This window comes from Callorhinus ursinus, unplaced genomic scaffold (assembly GCF_003265705.2).
Source record: "Callorhinus ursinus isolate GAN/ISIS: 27379988/994484 unplaced genomic scaffold, GSC_fseal_2.0 scaffold11, whole genome shotgun sequence".
Lineage (NCBI taxonomy): Eukaryota > Metazoa > Chordata > Mammalia > Carnivora > Otariidae > Callorhinus > Callorhinus ursinus.
The window spans coordinates 870,535-887,886 of record NW_027397073.1 but is presented as its reverse complement, the minus strand read 5'-3'; positions in this window follow the sequence as shown (position 1 = coordinate 887,886).

Genomic DNA, 17,352 nt, shown 5'->3' with positions numbered 1-17,352 from the left:
GTCCCAAACATAGAGAACACACCTTCACAAATATTTGTAAAATGGATTGGTTCTTTTCAAAGAGCCTTCAGTAACACCCTGCAGTCATTCGCATTAAAGCGAATTAAATTAAATGACAATGACATAGGGAAATTCCCTGTTTCCTGGACTCAAAATCTAGCAAAGGTGGAGATTATGTGAGTAACTCTGTTATGAGACAGACAGAAAATGTGGGTGCCAGGGGCTCCTGAGAGTTGCCCGGGTCCACGGCCAAGTGTGTGGAATAAACCACTGACCGGCCCCTACTCATTGTGATGCAATAATAAATACTCTGAGGTACAACAGGAACAAAGCGATAAGAGGAGGCCGCGTGGAGAGCAGCGTGTTGTAGTGCTCATCCCAAATTCTTCACGATATTTACATGTGGTCAGCAAACACATCTACGGGTCAGAAAATTGAGGGGCGCCTGGGTGGCTTAGTTGGTTAAGCATCTGCCTTTAGGTCAGGATCTCGGGGTCGTGGGATCGAGTCCCACATCGGGCTTCGGGCTCAGTGGGGAGCCCGCTTCTCCCTCTTCCTCTGCCCCCTGGGCTCAAGCTCTCTCACTCTTGCTCTCTCTTATCTCAAATAAATAAATAAAATCTTAAAAAAAAAAAGAAAATTGATTATCAGCTTGGCTAGTTGGTAGTATTTCCAAAGTCTAATATTCAGGTTTTCCCCCTTTTAATATGCAGAGAGTTACAGATATCCTGAAGTTGTGAGATTGGGAAAGCATTAAAATATATGACCTACAAAGCATTAAAATATATGCCTTCATTTAAAAGGTATTCATCTTCCAGGCGCCTGGGTGGCTCAGTCATTAAGCGTCTGCCTTCGGCTCAGGTCATGGTCCCGGGGTCCTGGGACCGAGCCCCGCATCGGGCTCCCTGCTCCGTGGGGAGTCTTCTTCTCCCTCTCCCACTCCCCCTGCCTGTGTTCCTGCTCTCGCTGTGTCTCTCTCTGTCAAATAAATAAATAAAATCTTTAAAAAAATAAAAAAAATAAAAGGTATTCATCTTCATTTTTGAAGATGAGCAAATTCTCAGCAAAAGAACAATTATAAAATAGCAGGATTGAATCTAGGAATAGCACAAAATAAAAATACTTATTCTTGAGTATTGAAAGTTTGGAATATATATATTTGTACACTCTAGGAAAAAGCATAGAAAAAGGTGCTTTCTTGCAGACCTAGAAACAGAATTAGTTCTCAAAACCCTGGATTTAACAGAGTCATTGATCACACTGGAAGATATATTTTAAAAGTTTGGGGTCACTAAGCTTTCTAATGCCAGTAGAAGACATTTGCCTGAGGGTCTTGAAAGGGTTAATATATCTCTTCAATCCCCCACCCTCAGAAGAGCTATTTGTTCCTTTCCCTGGAAGACCATTAGGCTCACACTGTCTTCTTTCATGTATTTTCAGATAGTCCCCAAAGGGGCGACTCAATAGATCTAAAAACACTAAAAACCAAACTTATGAAATGCCTTTTAAGCAGAAGTGTGCTCTTCATTCCCCCTAAAACATCTGCTCTTCTAAGTGCACTGTACATCCTCTCCCTGTCTAGCTATCTCTGTGTTCATAAGCAACACAAGTTAGAGTTATAATTTCCAAGGCAACCCTGACATTCTGGGCAGTATCGTTTTTGAACAGTAACGTATTTTTTTTTTCTGAGTTGTCAAGCATTGATACTCCTAGTGGTGGTCAATCATGTGTTACTATGACGTATCGGTTATAATTTGACCAGCTGTGGATTTATGCCCACTGGTGGCAAATTAGGACAATCATAACTTGCATATTTTCTAATAGTGCTAACATTTCAAAATGCATATTTCAAATTTTTATAATGTTGGTAGCAAGTGTGGTTTACTCTAACAATATAGTTATATTTGCCTACTTCTGTGAATATTAAAATTATTTCTAGCACAATTTAAAATATTCTCTTTATTATATTCAACTGAATTCGATTCAAATCAACAGACTTATTAACCTGTAAACTACTTTTTTTCCAGAGCTGGGTGTGGACTCCCCAGTGCAAGGCAGACGTGGGACTTGAGCACACACTCAGAGGGGGATGGTAAACAGTTTCTTTTAATACATAATGTCGACATGGTTTTTTTCCTCTAAGCATGATCTAGCAGAACACATCAGTGTCTTTCAAAAACCAGAAAAGAGAACAAAATTTAAAGTGAATGTATAGAAATTAAAATAATGAACCAACTCAAACACAGGTGACTTGTTGCATTCATTTTTTTTTTCTCAAAGCAGATATAATTCTTGTTGGATGACCATGGGTAAAACCAATTGACAATTCTTCTTATATTTAAAAAAAAAACTGAAGCCAAGAGTAATAGTGTTCAAAACCAAGGCAGTCTGAAAAAATGTTCTCTCTAGGCCTACATTATTTTTGCTTTGATGTATAACTGTGGAGAAGTTGTCTGCCTGTTTCCTTGGATTCACCATCAGGAAAGGGGGAAAATTAGCATTCATGGGTCCACTGTTCATTTTAGCTGCTATGATAAACATTCAGATGCATGCTCTTTTGTTTACCAAGAACTCTTGCTCCATCTTTTAGGTTGAGTGGTGTTCTCCCTAATTTTTATGGTAAGAATATAAAAATTCTGAATGATTAATAATGTGCACCTTGTTTTGGTATGTGTCTGTGCTGATGTTGGGAGCCCAGGACTTTTTGTTCCAAAGGCCAACAAAGAGTAAAATAATGATATTTCTCACCTCTTCCGTGTGGTTCCAGGAGTACATGAGGTCAGAGTGAAGAGTTTATTCTTCATAGTATCATGCCCTAAATAATATACTGAATTCTTGAAAAAAGCAGAAAGACTTGATTAGATGTTGACTTTAAAATATTGCCTGCTACTACTGGGTATTTATCAGTAACATAAGTTGATTTTAGATCAGCGTTTTGAGAATTTAACCTTTCATGTTTATAATACGTATTTCCCTTCTCACTGTCATCCACTGAGTGTTTGTACATTTTCTAAAAAATTCAGAATATTTAGCACTTTAGAGGATATGGACTTTGTAATTCCATTCTCTCATTCACAGGGGGTTCAGAGGCAGGTAAGCAGAACAAAATGGTGGCTGGTCGCCACTCCTTCCCTGCCTGAGCCCATCTCTCCCACAGGACAGCAGTTAAAAACAAAAGGCAGGTGCTCATTAGAGGCATTGTCAGAAACCACAAAGCTTTCACTTACTTTGTTTCTTAGACCGTTACCTTCCTCAGTCTTTTATAACCACCCAACCACAGACACCAGCACCCAACCATCAACACGGCCAACACCACAATCAATACCACCACCACCAGCAACACGACCAGCAGGAAAACCACCACCACCACCACCATGACCACCACCACCACCAACACCACAACCAATATCACATCAGTAACACTACCATCATCAACACCAACACACCCACATTAGCATGACCAACACCATCAACATGGCCCCACAAGCATCCACCACCCAACTACTGAAGCAACAAAGGGAGGACTTTACTTAACACTAGAGCTTCATTCTGCACCATATGAACTAGAACGTCCTCCCTTAGTGCCACGCTCCCTCTTTCTCTACACATCTTATACTAAACTTGTGGGTTGCAAATGTATTTATTATGCATTTTTTGTGATTGTTCATTAACTATCTTTTAGTTAAGTGACTTTGTTGTACCACTTAGTCTGTTGGATTTGTTTTACTTCTCTGCAAAGTACACTTAACCTGTCCCTCTTAGCTCTGAAATTAAGATTTGTACTTATCATGTGTCCCAAAAAAATCTTCGGCTCTGTGAAGACTATAAATTAAAATTATCCAGTCCATTATAATGTCTTCAGGCACTTTTAAAGTATTTTTAAAGTACTTTTGAAGAGTTATATTACACTAAAACAATGGCCAATCCAAGTAATTGACGTAAATTATATTGGCACTTCAAAGTTATTAATTGTGTTGTACATATGCCCATTTTTGTGATAAACTGAATTAGAGATATATTTGGAATTACTTTTCTAAAAAGATTGCAACTTTTTTCCTGAGCATGCATAGCTCATCACATGCATCTCCTGTAGCTAATTTGTGCGCGCGCGTGCACACCCCCCCACCTTGTGTTCTGACAAAGGGTAGATGTAGCCAAAGACCAGAGGTGTTCACACTTTTAAAAGGTCGTTGTTGGCCGTGTCTCCCTAGCCTCGTAGTGAAGGCACAGCAGGACTCTGAGGGGTCGCGTGGTTGGTGTATGTTCTGGCATTTAAGCAGTGCTCTCCACCTAATGTGAATCCCGATGTACGGCATGTAAATGCATCCTGATTTGCACAGGTAAATTGTGTGTTTAGATGAGGTCACTGGGATTTTGCTCTTTCGTTTGCAGCTCTGGAAGAGCCAAGAGCACACCGAGGAGTTGTTTAACAGTTATGTGGCGTCCCCTCTTGTCTTCAAATCCTGTGATTTAGATGGAACTCTAATGCAGCAGAGCAACTTGTCCCTGGAGCATTTTTCAGAATATAAATTAAGTGATATTATAACAGAAGCCCTCTCTTAGCTCAGCATAATGAATATGAACCATCATGTACTCCTGACCAAGGTCATGGTATGAGAATGAATTACTCTATTAACATCTCTTTTAAGTAGCATTAGTGATAATAAATGGAGAGATTTGATGTAATACTGATAATATTATTCATGCAAAAATAGCATACTTTATCTTGTTAAAACAATTAAAATGTGCTTTGAGGATATTTTACACCACAGAAATATGATGCTTGAGAGTGCTTATTGCATGTTACTGAATACATCAGCATTAGCCAGTAATGCAGATAATCTGATAAAAATCGAAAAGCTGATTTGTATGCTATGCTAATTCAGGATCATCTTCTTGGCCCTAGGTACTACCCAAATGCTGCCTAAGATTGCAGCAAGCTTTAGTGGTGATATTAGATTAAATTCAATCCTTTTGCTTATAATTTTTTCAAAGAAATTACAGCCAACATTCTTCAGCCTAAACCCTCTTTAGCAGCTAAGCAGTCTGTAATATTGCATTGTAAGCCTGGTATATTGCTGTTTGCTTCCTAGACATATTTAAGCTTTCTTGTCAGTTATAGATCATCTTATCCCAATCATGTAAATCCGTAAAAAGCAAAGATCACTAATGTCTTTTGATAGTGACCTTATTCGCAGTATGTTAAAACTGACTCTGTGTGACTCTCAGATCCAGAATCCTCATGAATGCAGCAGAATGTTTTTATACCACAACTTGCTGTTCAGTGGAGTATTTTGTAGATAAGTTGTATCCACCCTGAAGAAAATTCCAAACAAAAGTTACAGGGGAGGGGGGAGGGGGGATGGGTTAGCCCGGAGATGGGTATTAAGGAGGGCACGTACTGCACGGAGCACTGGGTGTTATACGCAAACAATGGATCATGGATCACCACATCAAAAACTAATGATGTACTGTATGGTGATTAACATAACATGATAAAATTAAAAAAAAAAAGTAAGCTGGTTAATGGGTATGGGCTTGCCTTCAGTGGTGGTGGAGTGTTCTGGACCCAGATGGTGGTGATGCCTGCACAACACCATGGATGTAATAAGGCCACTGATTTGGACTCTTGGGTGGTTCAGATGGTGGGTGTTCTTTTATGTGGATTTCATCACAATATGACAAATAGTAGCCGCTTGTGGTCCAGCAGTAGGCCCCGACACCACCTCCTTTCCCCAGAACCGTGACCCACCCCACCAACAGCATGTCATTGACTGGTGAAAGACCTTGCTAGATGCCTGGTGATGAAGCCCCCCTTCCCGGTGGGTGACACGTCCACCTTTCTGCACAGCCTCTGTTCCTCCCCAGCACTGCCCCTCCCACATAGCTGCAGGGCACAGATATTTTCAGTTTCGGCTCAGGAGGAATTCCAGTATTCTCCATAAATGTGCCAGGCCAGGGTTGGGTCTAAATCATTTTTCTTAATAGAGGGGAGTAATAAATAATATTGTTATGATTGCATTATAAGATTAGTTATTCTTATTATTCTCATAGAAAACTGTGCGACTTGGAAGAAACAATTATCTTTAGAATCTCACAAATATGTTACACTTGGGAAATTTTCCTGTTTTATTAAGATGGTGGGGAAGCTGAGTGAGGGAATGGCAGGGTCCGACCCGTCTCTTCCAGCTCTTTAGTGATGCTTGGCACGGTTGCTTCTACCTGATCCCAGATACATTTTGCACGTAAATGGGAGTTTCTAGAGCAAGATCAGGCTTTGCATTACTGACCAAACACATATTTACATGAACAAGGCTTCTCGACTGTACGTAATTAGTCCTGGGACAGGAGGCGAGTGGGATCCTCAGAGCGAGGACTTAAAGTATTACTTTCTCATATTTATGATTAATGCTTTGCTTATCAGCCCGAGCCCCAAACAGGAGCCTATAAAGCATGTTGGGTTAAATTGCTCTTTGTTTCAAAGTACAGACATTACACCTCTGTGAAGCCCAGAGGAAAAGCTTGACTTTGTATCTCCACTTTCATCAGAGAGAAGCCAGTTCGGAGCCAGAAACGTTGCTTTTTATTATTTATACTTTAAACATCTTCCTCAGGGTTTGACACTCTTAGAATATGTGCTTCCCGTTAGCTGAAGGCAAATTACCATACAGATGTTCACCTTAGTATCATTTTCTACAATAGCTTCCAGGTGCATTTTTCTTTACAGCCCTGCGCATTCATTTATTTGTTAGTAAAAGGCTCCCATAGGTCATACACGAATAACAAGTGTCATAAGGTAATCACACTGCACGGCCTCCATTGCTAAGAGTTTTATTGGATAAATAGAATTCATATTTGGCATCAATAAACAGCAAATGTCCCCCGAGGGCCAAAATCACCAGATTAAGAACGAACTGAATTAGACTGTTTCAAGAGGTTTCCAAACTTTCTCAGTTCATGGTGCCCTCAGTGTCTCCGCATTTTTCTTCAAAATGCCCCTTGGCCAAAAGAAACCACGACCAGTTCAGTGTGTTACGTAGATCCAAAGAACCTCATGAGTATTTGCTTCCTAATAACTTTGTAGCTGTTAGAAAATACGGCAAGCGTAAGAAAAGGAAAAAATCAAAACCTGATTTCATTGCTCCATAATGCCAAATACTAACAGATGGGGTTGCTGCACCTGTTGCGCACTGCACGACATCTTGAGCCTCCACTTCGGTTCGGACATCGCCACCCTTCTCTCCCAATGACAGTGATTTTCAGGAGGCACTCTTTCCTCAGCTCAATGGCCACCAAAATCCTGCTTCCTCAAAATACGGCATCGCTGGAAAGAACGAAGTGCTGAGTCACCTCTAGCTTATTGTCTGCATGGAGTGTGATACATGCTAAGTATTTTTGTGTTTCCTTCAGAAACTAAATGTGCCCCCAGTGCCTCAGCACCCGCTATGGGACCTGCAGGGCTGAAGCATCTCCAAGGAGCCATGTAGTCCCTAGGAACCATCACGGTCCATGTGACCCAGTGCTCTCCCGTTGCTGGGTATCCGCTGTGGTGTAGATACGGCAGGGGGCACGGATGGACTCCATCTGCAGAGGACTCACATCAGCTTGTTGGGTTGTGCACACTAGCCTCTGCGGTGTAATACATCACAGTCCCATTAATGTGTGTCTTAGACGACCCAGGCTGGCTTCTTTCCAGAGCCTGCCTTTCCCCCACCCCTCCCAAACTACCATCTTAATATGTCATGTGCTACAGGAAGATCAGGTAAACTGAGGAATAAACAGAGATCAATAAATCAAGATTGTGTTAGGAAAAAAAAAAAAGTAATAGATCAGTTTGTCCAAAAAGGAAATGGCCACAGCACAGGTAGCTTTGCTCACCTTCCGAGTACACACTCAGCACCTTGCAGCAGCAAAGCAGAACCTAAATACATTTCTGTCAAACGAATTCATTGGAGTGAGGTCCCGAATGCTTCACGCGAGTCCTCATGACGAGATAAACGAGTCCTGGAGCTTGAAGAGCCTGTCTGCTCCCCTGCGGTCATGCGGCGAGGGGCTGGCAAACTCGGGTGGGTCTGATTTCCTAAGTACCCCGAACCATGACACCACCTGGGCAGTGGGCACAGCCGACCCCCAGGCACTTTACAGAAGAAAATCATATATTTTTAAAATATTTAACTTCTACCATAATGAAAGAAGTCCAAATTTAGCCAAAAGGTTGACTTTTCAAAGGGTTTACATGCCCAGTGCAGTTATTTCACGGGAAATACATAGTCAAAGGTGAGCAGGAACCTGCCGTATGAGTTTATGAGTTTATACAAGATTTTCAGTGGGCTGGTTGGTAATAGATACCTATCAGGGCCTTGAACATGGGAATACTCTGTTAGTCAACATTTCCACTTGCAATATAGTGCTTTCCACCTCAGCATCACCCATAATCAGAGACTGTTCGAAACACTGAGCCATCTGAGTGGGATATAGGAGAGGTGAACACACTGCAAGTTCCGTTTGAGAACACTAAACACGCACACAGGATTCATGATATGACGTTCAGTGGAGAATTAAAGGTAGGAAAAATGTGACCCCCGATTTGTGAGAAAAAGATTGTCTCGTTCTGAAATAAGAAGTTTATACCAAAATGTTGTTAATTACTTTCTTTCTCGGTCCGCTCTGGGGTGACGGGGTGGTCGGGGAGGGTCTGAGTGGCAGGCGAGACAGCAAGTCCACACCGTGTCTCGCGGTGTCTGGATGAAGAAGGGCCGGCGGGCCGGCTGGAGGGAGGTGAGTCGTCTACAGAAAGTGTGTGGTGGTTACTGCTGTCAGGAGTGAGGCCTCACGTGACACCATCTGCCATTAAGAGCAGCGCGAGGGATCCCTGGGAAATGCAACGTCTCACTGGGATCTGGATAATTACCCCTGGGCCAGGCTCCTGAGTCCCATAACAGGAAGGGCAGACTGTCGATGCCCGAGCAGTCTCTGGGCCATCAAGGATGGCTCCCGCAATCTAAAAGCCCATTAGCAGAGTTAAAGGGTCCGTAATCTATAACTTCAGCCATTGACCACAGGGGTAGAAGGGTCGGTTTGGAGAAAGTTAGAAATGACTAGGATGGTGCACACTGTTGTTCTAGCGAAGGTGAGGATGGGGCTGAGCCACAAATACACGTGCTGAGCAGTCAGACCCCAGACGTAGGACAGAACTTAGTTCCGTGCTGGAAATGAAACTACATGAAAGCCCACGAAATGAAGTGTTCACTATTTCTACATGGAAAAGAAATTGAGAAAAAGTTAAGGTTACATCAGGGCCAAGTTTCTTGAAGTCTGTTTGCGACGATCTAATCTGGTTAGGGGGTAGAAAGGTGCATACATACCAGGATTGTTCTGTGAACTGTTATTGAAATACTCTCATCTTTAATATAAAAACACAGACCTCAAATTTCAAAAATAAACATGTGTTACTTGTAACACAGGAGGGCAAAAATGTCAACGACACACTTCCAGAAGGTGACTTCATTTATTAAAATTATGTCTTTAAGAAGATAACGTAGCTGAATCTCTGTTCTCCATTTTTCATAGGGGATTTTGAAAGTCAAAAATCAGGGAGGAAGATATAAATAATCTCATCCTTCTTAAACCCTTCTGCTCACAGCAGAGAGGGAGGCGTGGGGGAGAGAGGGGCCGACCCACCATCTTGTGCTGTAGGAACCTTAGGGTAGCAAGTTGAATCAAAATCAACCCCGTTTTGACAGACAGGGGCTTGGGCTGGGGCCAGGCTTCCCCAGAGGATCTGAGCACCGTCCAGGGATGGCTGGGCTGAGGTGGCTGCCGCGATCCATCCTGCTGGGTGAGGTGATGCGTGAGAACCAACCCCACTCATGCATCCGAGGGTCTGGGGTCCCTGTACCAGAGGCCCCAGAGAAACCCCAAGCCTCCCCAAGAGGAGGAGGAGGAGAAAGGTAAGAAGTTAGGAGAGCTAAAGGCCTCCCTCACTGCCAGTCTGCACGCCCGACACTCCTCCGCCCTTCCCTCTGCCGCCAATGGTGCGTCACGGGGCTGCCTGCGTGTGTCGGGGAGATGGGCTGGGCTGTGGATGAAGTCGTGGCGAGTTCAGAAACTATCCTTCAGCGAAGTGCTTCTCAGATTCTCACACTGTACCAACGTACCTTTAGACATGAATGTGGTCCAACTGATGATTCACTGAACTCAACATCTGAAACCAATGATACGCTCTATGTTAACTAATTGAATTTAAATAAAATAGAATAAAAAATGAATGTGGTCTAGTAAAAATCGGCTTGTGTGCTTAGCATACAACAGATTGTCCACACGCCGTTGCCTTAGTGTTTCTCTACTTTGTGTGTGTATAGGGTCTAGTCCAGTCCCTTTCCTCTCCGCGTCTGGGCTGTTGCTGACGTGTTCCACGTCGTCACTTAGTTGCACAGGGAATGGTTCTACCAGTCACTACCATGCTACTGTGTATCACACGAGTGGTGGGATTTGTAGACTTCTTTGACAGCATCCTGTGTGCGTGGTGGTAACGGGGAAGGCTGTGGGTCGCAGGGGTGGGGCTGTGCCGGTGGGGCTTGAGCCCCTCTGTGGGGCATCAGGCTGAGGGCCGGCTGTGTAGCACCCGAGGGAGGGCAGGCTCCAGGCGGCGGAAAAGCAGGAACTGCTGGTGTTGCCGTGTTGAATCGTGGCCGCCGGAATCCACCATCCAGAGCCCTAAACCCCCAGGACCTCAGAATGTGGCTGTGTGTGGAGACAGGGCCTTCACAAAGGTGACTAAGTAGAAGGAGGTCAGTGGGGTAGGCTCTAATCCAATCTGACTGGCGTCCGGAGGAGAAGAGATTAGGACTCGGGACACGCGAGCTCCGGGACAGGCCCTTCCAGGAGGCGGTGGGAAGGCAGCACGGGCCCGCCGGGGAGAGACCAGCCCGCCCGCACGGGAGCTCGGACCCCAGCCTGAGCACTGTGAGCGACAGACGCCTGCTGCCCCAGCCGCCCGGCAGAAGAGCTTGGTTTCGGGCCTTCAGGATCGCTCGGGCGCGGCCGCTTCCCAGGCCAGCGCGCCTCCGCCCCGCCGGCCCCTTCCGAGCTCCAGGGGCGTCCGGACGCACCGCCCCGTGGCCGGACTCGGAGGCACAGCCTCTCCCCCCACAGCCCTGCTCCCGCGGCAGGTTGGACGTTGGAGGGTGTCTCCTGTGTGGACGCCTCGGGGGACCCGAGGGACCCACAGGCGTGCCCGTCCTGTGCCCCCGGCCCAGGCACAGCCTTCCCAAGGGGGATGGCTCTCTGCTCCTGGGGCGCCCGAGCCTCTGCTCGCAGAAGGACACGGCTGGTCTGTGTTGCGGAGCGGGCAGAGAGGCGTCCGGGCCCCGCGGCAGCCTGCGCGGAGGTGGTGGCCGGTGGAGCCTGCCGCGTGGACACGCCTTTCCTGCGGACTCCCACTAGCGGTCCTGGGCAGCAGTCTCTCTGCTGGCTTACTGTCATTTAACAGCTCGTTTCCACTTAAATAGCAGGACCCGGTTTCTGTTGTTGGCCCCTACAGATCCCGGGTGAAGCCGGCCAGGGCTACGGCTGCCCGTTTTATTCTATTTCAGAGGCTGCATCATGCAACCGGTTTCTGAAACTCAGGGTGTCCAGGACGGTGTTGCTGGTGACGCCCCTTTGTCTTCACTTGCGTATTGGTAGGACTCGCAGGCCGCCCTTGTGAGCATCTGTCCCGGGGTCAGTGATCCCAGCATCTCATTATTTATGCAGACACCACAACCCCGCCGTTTCCAAGTGCTCACTAATGACCCTTCCGAGGACTCTCCACAGAGGCCCCGTGGGAAGAGCGGGCGACACCATCCCTCCGCCTGCTGGGCAGTGAGTGGTGTGTGCACGGCTCGCCACCCTTCTGCAGGTGTGGGCACTGGGCTGAGCTTGGGGCCTCAGAGGGCCTCGTCCACCCACGGAGCCAGTGCCCTTCCCGTCTCCATCCTAGTAGGGCACAGACACTGCCACCCAGGAGGTAAGGTTTGCAAGCACTGTGCTTCAAAAACATCTCCGAATCAAGATCCCTGTGGTCCATCGGAGCTTTCCTGAGACTGTGTCCATCTAAATTTTAAGGGAGAGGTCATTCTTCCAGATCTGAAAAACTGAACCCTTGCTTATTTTTTTCTAAGGACAGCAACTTGGCAAGATTCGGGCACGCTTAACCAAACCACATACAATATTTTGCACAAAGAAAGAGTAATTAGGGCAGCATGTACTCTCACATGAAATACTAGATTACCAGGGAAGCCAGAGGGGTCCTATGTCTATCAGCATTGATTTGATGTGTCAAGGAGAAACAATGTCGCGTAGAAAATGCAATGAGGCAGAGCACATAGTTATGTATTTAAAGCATGCTTAGTTATTTGCCATTGGAAATTTCTGTTTGGGATGCCAAGGACATTATCGGGTGGCAGTTGACTAAGTCGCAATGTGACCCCCACCCTCCCTTCCTGTCCTTGGCTGAGTCTGCCCCACCGTTCCATTTATGAAAACAAAAGTGACTTTAATGTGAGGGGGTAAAAGATAAAAGAGATCCTGCCAAATAATGGAAACAAAAAAAACAAAAGCAAGCCCGTTTGGTGCCTGATGAGTTGGGTTACATCCCAGCTAGCAGAGTCGGAAATCCTGAATTTGGTCCTGGAGCCCAGAATTTATATTTGGAAATGTCCTCTTCGATCGGCACGTTGGGGTTAGACACAAAGGGAGAAGCAGGGCTAAAGAATCATTCTCTGTGTTTTTCCATAGATGCTTTATATTATAACAGACACAATGAAATTTGAGCTTTTATATCAAATAATTGGAAGTGTGTGTTTATGATAGATTCTAGAACACAGGACTAGAAGAAATGGGCACCATTGCTCAGCCCAGCGAAGGAGAAATACCACATGCGGAGGGAACTCACTTGTCAGACCATCCTCGGAAATCCAAGGAAGCGTATCCTCACTTTCACATCTTTGGGACCATCTTTCATTCCTTTGTATACATTTAAACACTTGCAGAAGATACACCAAATGCGGGATTATAACTGATTTGATGAACAAGCTTTCATAGCAAGCCCTATTCACCATAAACTGACACCAGAAACTCCCTAAAAGCCGACAACATGTTTAGAAGAAGACAGTCGCCAAATTTCACTAGAGGGAAAAGAGGCATCCGCACCGTAAACACAGTGTGCACTTCAAATAAGGAAACGATGTCACTGACAGGGGGTGGGGGGGGCAGCACATCAGCCCCGGGGTGAGGTGAGGTGCAATTGGGTTTAGGGCGCAGGCGGGCCCCAGCTAGAGAGATGAAGGAGTTCGAGGAGGTGCTGCTGCGGCCGTGGGGACAGAGATGGGGCCACACCCGCGTGAGGTCAGGGCATGTGCTCTCTCCTTTATCACCCCTTCCATCTCTGTCCAAACTTGGGCCACACTGTCTTCTCTCCAGCATGCGATTTTTCAGTGTATTTTAAGAATTGGGATTCTAGTCTGCTGGCCCATGTTGAGGATGTGGTTTCGCCTTTGCCTTTCTTTCTGCCTTTGTTTTATGTCTCACCGGCTGAGTCCTAGGCTTCCCTTCTCCTGCCCAGGCTGGGCTGGACTGGGGCGTCTGCGGGGTGACACCTGAGCTTTGTCCGTGCGGACGGCCCGTGACCAGGAGGTGGCCCTTCTTTGGTTTCTTGTCTTTGGCTGATATGTCACCGAGAACAGCAGTGAGTCTGCAGTTCTCTTCTGTGTTGTTTTGTTTCTAGCCCTTTGCCGATGTGGCTCTGCCTCAGCCGGAGCTGAAACCCCGCGTGGCATTGCTGGCGCCTCGCAGACCAGCAGGACCCTGGCTCCGCCTGCGCTCGGATTTCCATTTCTTTCCCATTTCTGCTCCATGAGCAGACGTGTCTCTGCTCTGAGTCTTTTTATGTCTCATCTCGTTTACCCTCGTTTTGTTTAGGGGCACAGATTACATCAGAGCCAGAATTTACTGTTCTGACTTGACTATGCTTTAGAAACAAAAATATTAATCTAATTCTATAATATAAATATTCAATTTTAGCACTGGGTTGTTACGTCACTCTTTCTCAAAGCTGGAATGGAGACAAACATCCCAACTGTCCTTTCCAAGTGTTATCAAGAGAAGGAACACTTCAGAATTTCTAGTTTTCTTCCTTCGAGAACAATTTATTAGAGAAAAACAATGTTCTGCTCCCTAGTTGAAAATGTAACCCAGTGTCAAAGTCTTCACCTTGGAAATCACACCTGCCGTTTGTGTCCACGACTCCACGAGGGCAGGGCGCACGCAGCATGGGGGAGGTCCCCCCCCAGGGCACGTGATAGTTCTGATCCTCGAGGTGGGTGCCGATGGCCCGTGGTACCGCACGTGTGCACACGTTTCCTTCTGGTCAGATGATGCTGGTTGACATTGGAGACAATATACTTGATGCATGTTTTTAAGTCAGAGAGAAACCAGGACTGATATGCTCTCTTGGAAAGCATTGCTTGAATGGAGATTATTTGGGGACAAACAAAGAATAGCAGCTGCTCCACAAAGCTTTTGACTTTTTGAAGTGTCATTCTACCGCGCTTGAGAGGCTGGAAGAAGCTAACCACATACATTTAATGTAATAATTCGGTGTTTCCAAATGTGCCGATGGAGACAGACAGGTGTGCTGATGAGCATATCTGTTTCTGCTGGTGATCTGGTGCTTCCATGGAGAGTCTCTGTAATGCAATTCCTCTCCCTCGCACTGGATTTGCGTTAGTAACAGACAGGCTTGCCACAGTTTGATCTCTTGTGGCCCAATCATTGGAGGGAGTGTCCACTTCATAGAGGTGAAACATAGCAAACATAAAAAGCACTTATTAATGGTAAGTGAATCCCTAAATTCATGTGTGGTTTCAAGGAAGAGGTAATTTCTAAATAGCACAGCATGAAAACAAAGCAAAAGCAAAGGAAAAAACAAAACAAAAAACGCTGAAATAGTTTTAGAATGTTGCTTAGTTGAAATGTACATAAACATGACTATTATAAGTAATTCATGAAAAAGGATTGAGAGCAATTTTCAGCAGGGGTGTGTATGGATGGCACAGTGTGATGGGCTTGGTTCAAGTTGGACAGCTTTCGGGGACCAGGGTCAGTGTGTCCATGAGGGAGAGCTCTCTGGGTCTCTGGGTGCCTGCAGCTGTGTTCAGGGGTTGCCCTGGGACCGGGGCTGCGGGCTCCACCTGCCTTCCATGCTCACAGAGGCTTCAAGTCAAGGCTGTCCTCCCAGAAATGGCAAGCAACAAGCAAATGAAGCTGGCCCAGGGCACACCCTGGGAGCCTGGCATGACCCCAGGACCAGAACATCCTGCATCGGGGATATGTTTGGGAGCTAGTGGTCCCTGAAGCCACTCCTCTATAGCTTATGCTGGTAGTACTTTCTTGTGAAAACCTTAAACCTGTCTACAGAAATTAAACAAATAACAAAATAGATGGTGGATGGTGGGATCCAGGTGTGTCACTGTGGAGTGGGGGACTACAGAGAAGACTGATGATAGACAGGTGGATGACAAATAGAAGCATAGAAATAGTTCACATGCATCTTTTCCTTGCTCTGTCTGCTGAGCGGATGTGGGAATATAGCCTCCCCGGCAGGAGCAAGGGCGCCCAGCACCTCGGCCCTGGCTCTAAGGTGAGCCTGCCGCATCTTGCAGTGACTGACCGATGAGGAAGAGAAGCGCCCCCAGCGATGCGTGTGTGTTAGGGACACAGGAACCACTGAACGAGTTCCCAGCAGCTAAAGCTGGGACAACTTGGGCAACAACACAAATAACATAGTATTGGATTATAAACCAAAGTATAAAATTACTATCCATGGGTTCACACTGAAATACAAAACATAATTGCATAAATAAGTGGGGGAAAGGAGACAATTTTCCATAACAGAATTCCAAATAATTTATGTAGCTACTCCTGCTGGAGCATGACTCCCCACCCATGAAGGGTAGTAAGTTGAGAGCAGCATGGAAAGGGGCTGGGGCGCCTGACCCACACGCGGCCAGGTGATGGAGGTCCACATCAGGGACATGACCTGTAGATAGGATGACAATGGCACCGTACCGCTGTAGTCTTCCTCCCAAAGCCCGTACATCCTAATCAGACAAGTTCCACTGGAGAGACATCCTATGCGGTCCATGCCCTGTCCACTTGGGACTGCCATGGTCATGGACACCAAGTGCAGTCTGAGAAACACTCCCAGAGGAGCCAAGGGGCCATGGGGACCGCGTGCAATGCAGTGTCCTGGAGGCGGTCCTGGGACAGGACAGACCTTAGGGAAGTCCAAATAAAGGATGGAGTGTAGTTCATAGTACCGTGTCCGTGTTGGACCCTGAGTTGTGACAAACACATTCTAGTGATGTTGGTTGTTCACACCAGGGAGACAGGGGAAGGTAACCAGGAACTCTTCGTAGTATCTTTGCAAATTTTGCAAATCTAACATTGTTCTTCAATTAAAAAAAATGTACTTAAATATGAGAAAGTAAGACCAAAAAGGAAGTCTGCCCTCAGAGATGGGTCTTCCACTCTCCCTTTCGCTGTGTGATTCTCTATCCCTGGTTCTAGCGACACAGCGACAATTGGGGTGAGGCTGCTTCCCCCTCCTGGTCCCTGTGCCATGCAAAGGAAAGGTGCCTGTCCATGCCTTTCTCGATTCCCACCTCTCCAGCAGAAGGGACAACGCCTTCCCGACTCCCAACCTGGGCGCTGGAGTCCAGCGGCCGTGAGCACAAGTCTGTTCCAACAGAACCCAGGCTCTTGTGCTGGATCAGAGCAGAGCTTCATGGCAGTTCATACAAAAGCAGTAATCATTCCCTTTTCCAACGGACATGACACCGAGATATTTCATTTCTGCCTCAAAAGTCCTCTGTTTATAATTCTCAGGGCTGTGTTTTAATTTTATTTCACGTTGGATGAGAGCTAGTGTTCTCTTTCTTTGTAACTTTCTAAAGGGTTTAGTTACAGCAGGCTTATCCTGAAAAGTGAGGGACGGGAAACATTCTTGCTTGTAACAGGAGGGAAAACGGTTAATTTCAGTCCCGATGACAGTTTTCCAGCGAACAATGGTCTCAGCGAGTTGACACAGGGCAGTGATGAGCGGGTGCGGGAGAACTGAGTCACAGCTGTGCAGGGCAATCACAGAGAACATCGACTCTCCCAGCCAAAATTCTATTAATACGTGTGTCAGCCCGAGAGCAGATCTCAGAGTGCACGTCGGAACGGTGCAGCAGAGAAAATGAGGACTCTCCTCAGGGACAGACTTCTCTTTTTCTCCGCTAGAGTCTTCATTATTCAGGCATTGTGATACTT